The following is a 13,650-nucleotide window of genomic DNA, read 5'->3' on the forward strand; positions in this document are numbered from 1 at the left end:
GGGGCGGAGCCTATGTGTCTGCCAAGGATTGCTGGAGTCTCCTGGGCTCTGAGACCCATCATCCCCACAGCTGAACTCCATGCAGGAGGATGCTCACCAACCTGGGACAGCATCATGGTGACCACCCTGTTTCTAGGGAAAGCTCAGCTCCGAGGCAGCCTGGCTACTCTGGCCTGTTCTCTGAGGCCCAGACACAGAAATCTGCAGCCTCTTCAGAATTCCCGAAATTGAGCTCCCTTCCCAGCAGCTTCTCTGCCTCCTTCCCAGGCCAGCCTCACCACCTCCCCCTCCTCCAGCAAGTTAACCAAATTCTCCCTTCGTGGACAGTTCAATGGAAAGTTAGTCTGAAACGACAGTGTATCGTATTTCATGAATTTAATAGGGTTTTCATGATTTTACAAAGTGCCTCTACCAGACACTCGCAGCTGGAGGCGGCTCAGCGGGAGGCTGAGGCCCTGCATCTGGGTTTTTCAACTCTTGCCAAAATCCATTGAATTTGATCCGGAATGACTATGAATCTTTGGAATGTACAGTCCCCTTTCTCCTGCCTTATCCAAATGAGAGAGAGAGAGAGAGAGAGAGAGAGAGAGAGAGAGAGAGAGAGAGAGAGAGAGAGAGAGAGAAAACACCAGGGGTGGGGGAGGTGGGAGAGGGTTTCGGGAAAAGTCCTATGAGAATTCCATATGGAAACACTAAACGTGCATTAGAAAGGATTTCCTATAAACAAAATCACAGTCAGGGATGCTGGCCCCTCACCATGTTCAAAACAAAGAGCCCTTGTGCGTGTGTTCGTGTGCGTTTTAAGACATACGCATATATTCGTTCGGGGTCCTCTCGCCGCCCCCCTTTCCTTTCTCTGCCTAACTTCTCCCTCTCACCCACCCCCAAACTAGCCCCAAACTCCTAACAAGAACAAACTTTAATCGTTCTGTGCAGTAAATCCTCTACAAATAAATATCCAGCGACTTCAAACACGCTTAATTGGAAGCACATGGGAAGAACTCTGCAGTCCTGGCCGAGGCTACAGAGCTGTAATTTAACGTTATGATCTGCCATAAATATGCGCCATAATGAGTGCCGTTTGGGCTTCCCTTCTGTGTATCAGAACACTGCAGGTCTGAGAGGTGTTTTTTTTCCCCCCACATTCTTTCTTCCCCTCTTTTTCTCTGCTTTTGTTCGGTTGTCGGTTGTCGTCAGACTCCACATTCCCACCTACCAGCTCCAAACAAGGATGACCACAGCTAAGCCAGCCTTTGTCTCTCTTTAACCATGTCCCCACAACTCTCTCACTCTAAACCACGCGTGACTGTCCTGTCTTCCCCTTTGCTGTAAAAGAATTATGGTTTGGGGTTATGGGGCTTTTAAAAAATGTGTTCCATCACCAGAATGGGAGAAATGAGGTTAAGTCGTTTCTGGGCCCTCTAATGGTTTTATCATAGAATTATAGTCGGAATGAACAGGCAGGGATGGCAACGCCTGTCCTTTGCTTCCAAAGTTGTTTTAACTAAAGTTTTGGGGTCCACTGGCACCCAGCTTTCCTCAGAGATCACCTCAAGAGGCATTTCAGAGGAACCCTCTGGCAGCTGAACTATACGGCTATGCTCATGTGAGAGGAGGTCTTCACAGGTCCAACAGAAGTCACGTGGCTCAAGACTTGAGACCACTTCTAATTCCACCCTCAGGATGAAGATCATTTAGTCGCCATCATTTGGGATGACCTCACTGGAGAGGAGACTTCAAGCCAAGTGGGTAGGAGAAACTCACTTTGGTTTCCCAAGGAGTGAACCCAATGCCACCTTCTCTGCACATAGAATTGCTGAGCTTCAGACTTGGGGGGGGGGGGGACTCAGAGCCCACCTCGCACAAATGTTCCCTGAGAGCTGGAATCTTCTACAGCATCCCTGATTCCTGACATCCAGCCTTGGGCCAGTCCTTCCGGGGATCAGGAGCCTAAGGGTTCCCTGCCAGTCCCTTCTTTCAGAGAGTTGTACACTACACAGAGCTGGCACTGCTGTGGAGACATTCTCATCTTGTTCCCTGCTTTTTTTGGTCCCAATGTCCTCTCAACCAACACAGAAAAATTCGAATTTTTTTTTTTTTTTTTTTTTTAGGAAAATCTTTTTATTACCATAGCCAGCCCATCTTACCCCTCTTGAAAAGCACCAACTTTGAATTTTCAATCAGCCACTACCTTCCATTCACTATACTCTAGATGGGTCTTCAGAATGTTGGCCTTGCTTGTTTTGCTATGAAATAAGGATAACAATGCCATTAGGCCCTACATTCTGGAGTAGCTATGGAGAGCTCAGTGGGATGTAATCATTTCTCTATCAGTATGGTGAGGGGTGGGGACTGTCTCACACAGCTTCTTATCTTCACTGCAACCACCTGCCTTTCCTACCGGGGTGGCTCTGGGCCAGTCCCCTTACCTCCCTTGAGAAGTTGGTTTCTTCACTTGGGAAACCAGAGGGCTGGATTTACATGCCTCCACAAATCCCTTCTGGTTCACCAGCTTCACAAAGGGTGGGTCTTAACACCTAGCATGGAGGTCTAGGCTCCTGGGCCTTAGCTCTTACCCCCTTTGGTTATTAATTCACTGGTGCGGACATGGAATGGACTGCAAAGTGAGGACATGGTTCTTGTCTCCTAGGAACCTGTCTTCAGATCCATGAGAAAAGATATGCAGATGAGAGAGCCAAAGGGCTAGGTGACATATTTTACTACAGTGTTCTCCAGAGTGTCCTGCATGGGGGTTCTATCCTCAGTGTTGCTATACTGGGAAAGCAGCTATCTGCATCTTGCTAGGTTGCAAGCCATGTGCAGTCAGTAATAGTAAGGCACTGGGATTGTGAATGCATAATTAAAAAGCTGAATCAGAATAAAGATTCTTTTTCTAACAATATCACTCTCATTCTTATACATTTTATTACAGGTTTCTAAATTGATAAAGACAGGTTCTGGCTTAGATTAGTGTATCTACTGCTGTGATGAAACACCATAACCAAAGAAGCAACTTGAGCAGGAAAGGATTTATTTGGCTTACACTTCCATTTTACTGTTTAGCACTGAAGGCAGTCAGGACAGGAACTCAGACAGGGCAGGAACCCAGAGGTAGGAGCTGATACAGAGGCCACTGAGAGTTGTTGCCTATGGCTTGCTCCACATGGCTTTCTTATAGAACTCAAGACCACCAGCCTAGGGTTGGCCCCACCCACAATGGGCTGGGCCCTCCCCCATCAATCACTAATTAAGAAAATGCCCTACAGGCTTCCTTACAGCCCCATCTTACGGAGATATTTTCTTAATTGAGGTTCCCTCCTCTTAGATGACTTTAGCTTGTGTCAAGTTGACATAAACCTAGCCAGCACAGGTGCAGAGTTTCAGTTGGCATTTCATCTACTTTGTTTCTCTTCAGTTCCTGCCTATGCCTCAGAGCCAGTGGTCTGTTGAGCCCTATTTGGCTTGCATATAGCAATAGCCAAAGGGTTCTGGCAAAACTGCTTATGGACTGAGCGATGGAAGAAAGACCTTGCTGTTCTAATGAAAGAGCAATGCCTCAGTAAGTGGATACACTCATTCTGTATTGGGCCACGATCAGGGCAAGAGGCCACAGCCTGGTCCATGATACCATTGTGGGTCATCTGCACTATGCAATGGTTGCCAGTCTTCTACTCTTGTGCCCTTCAAAACAGTCCTCATCTATCAATCAGAAGGATCTTTTCAACACATAGATCCTAGTTTTAAAAAAAGGACAGGAATCCTGCATGTGAAATGAGGTATCTGTTGCCTTGGTGAATGGACAGAGTGAGGTCGCCCTTTGACGGTAGTCTGTGAGGTGAGAGGACTTTTGCCTGTACTCCTTCAGAGAGACCTTAATCATACAAATGGGTAAGATAATAGGAGTTGAGGAGTTCATCAATGACCCAGGAGTAGGTGGACTTGAGGTGGCTCTGGCAGGACTCACCCTCATACCTTCAGTGGGCATGTGATGATAGACAGCTGTCCCAGCAGAACGCCGCCTACCGTATTGCTCTAACAAAAACATCAGCAGGAAATATTAGACACAGATCTATTTGGAGCATCTTTGGTTAACAAAAAAAAGAAATGCATAGTTGGGCAGAAATCGTGACAGCTGTTTTCAAAGACTTGAGGGGCTGCCAGGTGGCTGAATAGTTGACTTGATCTCCTCCTTGAGTTGGAAGGTAGAGGGAGGAGCAGGTATCTTATGTAGGAAATCAGTTTCTAAGAAGGAGAGCTGCCCACAAGGCTTGGGGCCCAGGGACCTTTGCAAGTGCTGGGGAAATGGCCGCAGACAGAAGGGCTGATCAAGCCTAGTGTAGTGCACACAAGGCAGCTTCTGTTATTTCCCCAAGGCTCAGGCCTTTTTGGTTCTCTGCCATGATAAGGGGAGATGGCGTCTGCTCCCTTCCTATGCCCTGGGAGTAGCAGGGCTCCTGGGCGCCTTCTCACCCTGGCTTTGCCTGGCTATCTCTCTCTTCTGCAGTTACTCTTTCCTTAGCAGGCATTCCCCACTACCCTGCAGATGTGCTTGATTCTTTCAGCCTAAAAATTGGTCCTTGGGCAGAGTTCAATCCCAGTCTTCCTCTTCCTTCCTCTGCACCATGTTTGAAGGTGGCCTCTACTCTAAGCCTTATTTTTAAAGGCCCAACATTGCATTCTCAGATATCTGCATCTGTGTCATTTCCTATGGTTCTCTGTCCCCATTGCATGTCCCTCTTTATGGGAGCTCACCTAATATCGTGTTTGTGTGTGTGTGTGTGTGTGTGTGTGTGTGTGTGTGTGTGTGTGTGTGTCTTTCTCACAGGTCCAGTCAAATATTGGCTTTGCCCTTTTCTAGATTTGTGACCACAAACAAGTTACATAACCTCTCTGTGCCATGGGAGAGTCATCAGAAAAACAGGTTACAGAGAAAGTAGGAAAGTAGACCCCCTAAATAGGACAGGGTTTTAACTGGTTAAGGAGAAAGATAAGAATCTTTCAAGTAGAGAAATGATAGGACCCAAGGGAAAGGAGTATTTTTATTTCATTTGAACCATGGAAATAGAAAGCCTTCTATCACTGTCATGGAGTGGGTTAATCATAAAAGTGGGTACAAGCTGTTCCAGCATTCTTCATTAAGTATTTCATAACCTTTTCCCTCCATGAGTTTGTGTCTTAGGGAGCACAGCTACTTTTTTCCTTTTTTATATCATCCCTGGCATTGGACTGAAGTGTGAGAGTGGGAACTGTGAATGTTGACTGATATTGAACTTCACTGTGGACTTCTCCCTCAGGCTTACAGGGATACCCAATCTCATTGCTCTGCCCCTTCACCGCTTTGAAAGACACCTGAACCTCAGCATCATGGCCTGGAGAATGTGGATGCCAAAAGGTGGGCAGCTGGATTGAGTGGCTTCTGAGGTGTAAAAGGGGAGGAGGCACCCATTAGTCACGAAAGGCATTCTGGGGGAGATTATTATGGAATGGATGCTGATTTAAAATACGTCCACTGATTCTTTGGCACATCTCTGTCAACAGATGCAGTCCAGTTTACCTCGTCTTGGCTGACCTTAGTGACGTGCTGGTTACAAATAGTAACACAAGTAACGCTGGGTGTCTTAGAAGCTAGCTCATAAAAGGCAAGAGGGCTTCTCCTGGCTGTCCTGTAGCTTTGAGGAACTCTTGGAGCTCAAAATGCCGTGTGTATTGGCCATGTGTTTTATTTTTCGTGTTTTGACACTTTGACATCTGAAGCCATGCTGATCTTGGGCTAGTTAATTCCTAGAAGTAATAAATAACTGCTTTGGTGAGTGTTCCTTTCATGTAAGCCAACCAATCAAGCATAAATATATAGCCCTGACTATCCTTTATGGAGCTCTCGTGCCCCTGGCCACTCTATCTACCTGTTTATAACACCCCAGGACTATGTTATATATTAGCTAGTTTGAACCAGCCCCTGTGTGCTAGGGCCAGATGTAATTATTCAAATAAGCTGATCTCTAGCCTGTATACCTTTCTAGATAAATATAATAAAGACTCACATTCCAAAAACCTCCTTCCTCAATTCTGATGCTGTTGCTACCTTATCTGGCTCCCCACATTGTGGTGTACCACCTCCGCTTGGCCCTGGTGAACATAACCAACCATCCCGGCCGTGGCAACTGTCTTCTGGTTCATTGGAGACCACTGGTGAGTCATCCCTGAATAATGAAACCTGCATTTTAAAACGGTATGTGTGAAATCTGCTGTGCTGCAGTCATCACACAGGAAGAGCACAGTGGGAAAGACACCAAAGGGGTGTCACTGATCCAGCCTCTTAGCCCAGCTGCCAGATCTATGGGGGAGGGGCTTTCAAGAAGGTCCCCACTCTTGCTCCAGCCTCCACTCTTGGATTGCAACTGAAAACCTCAAGTAAGAACTGCCAATCAACCCCTTGGAACCATCAAAAACAATTGAAACAAAGAACTATTTTTTTTTTCCAACACTAAGTTTGGATAGTTTGTTATGCAGTCATAAATATCTAAAACAGGAGAGACAATGAAAGTCAAAATTCTGTGGATTCTATCCCCATTCTTTTGATACCAAGTCAAACTATTTGTGATTAAAACGGGACCCCTCCTCCAGCGTTAGCAAGAGGCTGTAGCCTGCTCCAGTGCCCACTCAACGCTCTGGTAATAGCTCTCTTGTGTGGCTCAGTGCAGTGTCTAAAAGAAAACATCTAAAACTATTTGGAAATATTTCTAAGGGCACTGTGATGGGTTTCAGAGCTCAGCATGGCCAATCAGAAAAAAAGTGAGGGGGAGAAAAAAAGAAAGAAAGAAAACAAGACAAACTCGGCTTTCAAAGGAAATGGAGGATCTGGAGAGCCTTCTAATCTTTTGATTTATATTTAAACATTTCTTGAGATTGAAGTCTTGATTAGCCTCGTTCTCTCAAGTTCCGCCTCAGCCTTGATTTATGGGGAGGCCAGGCCAGTGCAAAATGAAAGCAAAATGAGGTGTTCTTTAAAATTACCTCAGTTCCCTTGAAGGAGGGCACAAGTGCTCACATGGAGATTAAAAAGGAAGTGATGAGATGAGCTTCAGAGGCCCGTGTCTGTGGCAAAGAGAGGACAGAGCCAGTGAAGGATGGATGCAATCTCTGCAGGTGAACCCCCTGCAGGATGCTGTGTTTAGCTGGGCTCCCTAGACTGAGCTCTCCATTGAAGGCGTGCCTGAGAAACCAGTCTGGCATTTTGATTTAGTGACCCTTCCATCTGCAGCTAGAAGGGAGGGACTTCTTGTGTGGCCAGAGCAGAAGGATGTGGATTGAGGGGCTGTTTTGCTGCTGGGTTTTGGTAGTAGCATCCTGAGTCACTGTGGTGTAGGGGCTCAATCATCCTCTACCCAGGTAGAGGTAAGATCCAGGCTCTTCACTTTGATCCCATTCTTGCCATGCTTTCCCAGTACTCTGAAACTCCAGGAGGCTAAGAAGATGGGTTTGCTTGGAGAGCACAGTCCTCCTGTTTTAACTTTTCCAGGAGTGCCTAAAGATGAGCAATTCCCCAAGCAGATGGCTACAGAACCATTTCCATGCTCTGTGGGCTTCCTACCTTGTCTGTGCTTCTTGGGAAGATTGTACTGGTTTTGTTTATATTCCAAGATTCAAGTGGTGGTCAGGTGGTGGTTATTTATAGGCAATGTGAAGGAACATGGACAAATGGGGTCTGTAACAGTCACATGTGTGTATGTCTGTTAAAATGTGAGCTGGAGCCAAGGTGTGTGTGTGTGTGTGTGTGTGTGTGTGTGTGTGTGAGAGAGAGAGAGAGAGAGAGAGAGAGAGAGAGAGAGAGAGAGAGAGAGAGAGAGAGAGAGAGAGAGAGATCTCCAATAGAAAGCTGAGGATGTTGAGAAATATAAATGAAAACTTGGATTTACTTGTCAATGAAGAGGATAAAGAATATTATATTTCATAGTTGTCTTGATTTGTATTGGTGCCCTGGGTCTGCAAATGTTAGGAAAGGGTTTATGCGAAATGTGCTGGTCTCTAGGTGACAACATGCAGTGAGCTCTGCTTTTCTCTACCTCTTTACCTTGAAGGTAGGATGGTACCTGTGTTATGGTATTGCTTCTATTGCTTCCAAACTTAACTCTTCCCCAGCCTCCTATGCTTAGGACTTGGACTATTCTGTGGGAAAAATCTTGAAGATATATGGAATGTTCTGGGCCCAACATAGGCTTTTAACACATTGTGATGAATATTCTTGGTTGTCAACTTGACTACATCTGGAACTAAAACCCCCCAAATGGGAGGCACACCTGTGAGGGATTTTTTTTTTTGTTGCTTAATTTGAAGTAGGAATATCTACTTCTAATCTGGATCTTTGAGTGAGGAAGATACACGCCTTTAATCTGGACCTCACGGTGGGAAGACACACCTTTAATCTTGGCCTTACCTTCTTCTGGAAGTCTATAGAAGGATGTGGAAGAAGGGAGCTTTTGCTCTTTGCCTGCTTGCCCTCACCTTGTTAGCAATCCCATTACTTCACTGGCATTAGAGCTTACTTCTTTGGGTGTCCAGCACACCAATCTTGTGGTCTGAGCAACTGTTAGATTCTTTGGATTTTTCCACTCACAGCCAGCCATTTTTGGATTAGCTGTACTGTATGTAGCCTGTAAGTCATTTTAATAAATTCCATTATAAACACACACACACACACACACACACACACACACACACACACACACACACACTATTCATTCTATAAGTTCTGTTACTCTAGAGAACCCTGACTAATACACCCTCACTCCACTATTACTCTCTCCTCCGCGAACTTTCTGTGTGACAATGCAAGCCCCTATAGCACAACTCCATGTTTCTCTTCCCTGTGCTCCCTTACAATACCAACCACACACACTCATACACCACAAACATGTGTATACACGTGCATATGCATACATGTGTGCATGTGGGAGACTAGTTTTCTTCATCATGATTCACTCTTGACACTTTGAGTAACATTTCCTTTCTTCTCCATCCATCCCAATAATGCCTACTTAAAAAAGATCTAGTTTAATTTAAACTTCCTAAAGATCCATTGGTTATCCATTTATCAATTCATTCAATGTCTAGTAATTGACCCTCTGGCCCTGGTTAGAGACAGGAAGACATTTTCTTTCCTATTTCAACTCAACCTGATCATACCATCATCACTAGATTTCAACAAAATATCAACATTGTTCTTCAATTTTCCCAGTTGTAAATTTTGTCTCCAAAAAGTAGATATGTATTTCTCCTGAACAGGTACTCTGTGGGGCTGTCTCTTTTTCCATTCATCAGCCACCAAAGAGTTTAGTGACATAAAGTTGATATGCAGTGAATAGCCACTGTTTTAATGATAGGCAGATTGATGGATGGATAGATTGATTTGTTGCTAACCCCCATCCACATAAAAGAAGTTTCAAAGAACAGGGTGGTCTGGTTTTCATCCTTTTTCTGCCACTCTTTATCATCCCATTGGATTATTGCTAATCTATTATGCATCTATCATGCCTAAGTTTATTTAAATGTCTTGAACATATTGATACTTTGGACTGAATTCTTACAAAGAATGATTTCTTTAATATAAGATTTTATTTGTAATTTATAACAAATTACTCTTCTAGACAACATTTTTTGAAATGAATAGGTTCAGCTATTTCTTATTTCTTATTATTTCCATATGACATTTGGTTTGCTTTTCTAACATTTCTTATAGTAGGCATGAAATTCCTGTTTCAATTGCTCTTTTTCTAGGAAACAGCTTGTATTAGAGTAGTGGTTCTCAAAGAGATGGTCCCCAGAACAGCACCATCAGCAACCTCTGGAAATTTGTTAGAAATGCAATTATCATAACCCAGTTCAGGGCCATTTGAACAAGCCCTGCAGGTGATTCTAATGTGTGCTTAGATCTGAGAATCTCTCTGTCAGTCAAAAGAACATTGAGCCCTCAATGTAGATCAGTGGTTCTCAACCTGTGAGATGTGGCTGCTTCAGGGATTGAATGAGTCTTTCACAGGGGTCACCTATGACCATCGGAAAACACAGATGTTTACATTCCAATTCATAACAGTAGCAAAATTACAGTCATGAAGTATCAATGAAAATAATTTTATTCTTGGAGGTCACCACAGCATGAAGAACTGTGTTAAAGGGTCACAGCATTAGGAACTTTCGGAACCACTGGTGGAGATCTTGAATTTTGCCTTTGGCTGTGGGACTCTATGTGAGTCTTAGTTTCTTCCTACTCATCCTGGGTAGTGTCTTTAGGGGTAAAGATTTTCCTTTCAGAGATTTTTTTTAAACCAATGAAAAGAACATCAATATTCACAATGTTGTTCTAAAGATCAGGCAATCTATTGTTTGCATACCCTTATAGAATTTTCTTTTAACTAACCAGAACCAAGGAAGCCTAGGTTCTTGTGATTTTACATTAAGTTGCACAACCAAAACATCTTGATTTCTACCATATGTAGGTGTTGGGAGGCACATCTGCTTGCCCACAAGATATAATTGAAGTGTTTGAATAAATGGCACATACAATGGACACTTTTCAGAAGAAGAAAGAAGTTCCAAGAGCTGTGGTGGTCACACATGGGAGGTGGCATACCAAAGATGGGGTCTTGAATTGAAACTTAAAGATAGGCTGTGGAGACATGAGTGACTAGCCCAGGCTGTTTCAGGGTAGTTCTAGTAGATGAATTCTGAGCTTACATATTCAGACTAAAATAAGGGTACAGAGTGGGAACAGTGAGTGAGAACAGTGAGCAGATCAACTATTAGGACTCTCTCTCTCTTTGTGTGTGTGTGTGTGTGTGTGTGTGTGTGTGTGTGTGTGTGTATTTGTGTATTGAGCACTATGATGGAAGCAGAGAATCTGGAACCTCTAAGTGAGCACACTGATACAAAGGTCATATTTCAGATATCTCCTGTGCCAGGGGTATAGTTACTTGGTGTCTGGAAATACCTTGCCTCAAGCTTTCAGAAAGAAGACAAATGGTATCTGAACCCTTAAAAATCTATCTTGAGAATCACTCAGTTGGCTCAGTGGGGCCATTCTAAATGTACAGGTGTTAACTAACTCCTAACAGCTTTAAAGATTAGTCCAAACACAGAGTATCAGATGCCCCAGATTGATGGAAGAAAGCTTATCATGGCCTTTGTTCTTAGCTGTAGTTACATGTTAGGCTGACTAGAATCTTAACAACAACAACAACAAAATACCCAACAACTCACATCTGGATTCTGCCCCATTGATTTCAATTTATTTGGTTCAGGAAGTGCATACATGGTTAATTATAAAGGCTCCACTAAATCAGAAGATTTTAATGTGCAACCAGGGCTAGGATTCACTTCCCTGGGGATCCAGAAGACATCATTGTGGATATTCAATGAGATTCAGGCACCTGAACACATACTCTGTCCTGTTGACTTAGGAAACATCTTTGTATCAGGCAATAGTTGTCTTTGACTTTTGGTGGCTCTTCGTTAGTAGGGCAGATTGACCTGACTTGACAGGTTGAGGGCCCTGGCAGACATGGCTCATCTTGGTTGGAACATTAAAAACATACAGACCCAGAGAAGCAAGTATAGTGTAAGCCTCCCAGTGGAGCAGTGTGAAGACTCTGGGGGCAGCGTCTGAAGACCTAATGCCCAGCGAGGAATCCAGAACTGCAAATTAGGACCAGAGCTACAAAAACATTGTCTGATTTCTTAGAATTTCATAGCCGTCACATGTTTATTTTTTTTTATACTCTCCTCTGCAGCCCCAAAGCAGCTACCAGTAAATCCTTGGATTTACAAAAGGACAGCAGTCTTGTTGCCAAGGCCTGAAGGAAAACTGGAGGGCTTTGTGGCATCATTTCTGGAGGGAAGGACTCCAAACACAGCCTGGGTGGGGTCAGCCTTCCAGAGGAAAGAGCAGAGCTGATGGAGAAAAGCCAGCTGGAGAGAGTCCTTTGTATCTCTATTGTGTTTAAAAATGGAACCAACAAAATGCTCAGCACACAGAATTTATCAAATAAGGGCTTGTAATATTGACATGTGTTCCGTCTGGTTTCCATTCCTGTGGGTTATGCAGCATTGAATGTGTTATTTATTCATTTCTAGCTTACTTCCTCCTGGGTTGGAGGGGGGCGTGTATTAGTCTTCAGGAAGTTGTCTTGATGATAAAGAAGAGGGACACTTCTAAAGTGGCATACCTTTAATGATGCGCAATTTCCCCAAAGTCTCAACTCTTATCTTAAAAATTCATCTGTCCACACATGCATACATTCATCCATACATCCATATATCCCTGTATCTATCACAGTCCTGCTGACTACCTGCTGTGTGCATGCCTCCACTACAGGCACTTGGGACTGAATGTAGTGCAATAGCAGAAGCCCCTCGTCTCGTGTTGCCTCTAGCCTGGTGGATGGAGACACAGTAAACCTCATAATTTACCTTTGTGTGCTTGATACTAAAACAAGGACACTCCAGTAACACTCCTTCCTTCTACCTCTGCTTCCTGGGTTTGGTGAGTATTAAACAGTGTCTCTAATATAGGTGCACAGCCCACATCTGGCCTTCTTCATGTATTGAACTGCCTGAGGCAGGTAGTTCCATATGGAAGGGCTGAGAACAAGAGAATTATACAGATCCAATAACAAGTTCAATCCAATTGTGTGGCTATTTGAGGCTTTTAAGGTATGATGCACAGGCAAAGAATGCTATGATATTTAGGATTTATACTTCCGGGTCACGAATATAAGAGTTAGAGTTAACTTTAGAGGCACCCAGGATATTAACAAAGGGTCACTTTTTGTATCTGTGAAGGTGTTTCCAGAAAGGAACAAGGTCTCTTCTAAATGTGGGTAGCACTATTCTGTAGGCTGGTGGTCCAGAATGTAACAAAAGAACACCGGTGTAGGCCTTCTCCCTACTTCCTGTTGGCCATGAGGTGAAAAAGCTCTTCTACCATATGCTTGGATTACTACAACGTTCTCCTGAAGGCCATGGGGCCAACCAACCAAAGACTGGAGCCTCTGAACACTCTTCCTCCCTTTAGGTTTTTTCCCCTCAGGTATTTGTTCAGAGCAATAACAAAAGTAACAAATACATGTACTGTATGCCTTATACAGTGGCCACAGTGCCTGTGAACCATGTTTTCCTTAGAATGCTCTCACTCCCATGTCACTCACTGACCCTAGCATTTCAGCATGGGCGGGCACAGAGGAACTTAGAGTACTCAGTGTTTGGGTCAAGCAACAAGCATATAATCACAGAAGAGTTTTAGTTCCAAGTGAGAGCCCGAGGATCTGCAGCCTGGGTATGAAGTATGTCACGGAACTTTAGAACTAAAATAGTAAGTGGCAGGCTTACGGCCACAGGGCTCTTGAGGGATGGGTTGGGACTAGGGCAGAAGGCTGCCCTCTTCCTCTACTTCCTTTCTGTTAAGAGGCCAACCTTGCCCCAGTCCACCCTTCAGCAGCTGGGCTTCCTCAATGGCACACACTTGCTAAAGGACACACACATTTCCCCCCACTGTTTACCGGGAATGGATTGATACAGTTCCAATTCTTTCTTCATTTTTGGCAACTCTATGATTTAGCACAGAGAAGAGTAATGACCAAGAGTCTAAGACACTCACAG

The 13,650-nt window shown here is 44.2% G+C and overlaps 1 protein-coding gene and 1 long non-coding RNA gene across 2 annotated transcripts in view; one reads left to right on the forward strand and one right to left on the reverse strand.

Moving 5' to 3' along the window:
* The window catches only part of Slc14a2 (solute carrier family 14 member 2), a 441,163-nt gene that overhangs the window by 97,078 nt on the left and 330,435 nt on the right, over positions 1 to 13,650 (reverse strand). The window lies entirely within an intron of this gene.
* On the forward strand, positions 1,308 to 6,655 carry LOC143269505 (uncharacterized). Its single transcript, XR_013045932.1, has 3 exons — positions 1,308 to 1,745; positions 5,295 to 5,392; positions 5,539 to 6,655. It is a non-coding gene; the product is annotated as an uncharacterized LOC143269505 (long non-coding RNA).

This window comes from Peromyscus maniculatus, chromosome 19 (genome assembly GCF_049852395.1).
Source record: "Peromyscus maniculatus bairdii isolate BWxNUB_F1_BW_parent chromosome 19, HU_Pman_BW_mat_3.1, whole genome shotgun sequence".
Taxonomy (NCBI): Eukaryota; Metazoa; Chordata; class Mammalia; order Rodentia; family Cricetidae; genus Peromyscus; species Peromyscus maniculatus.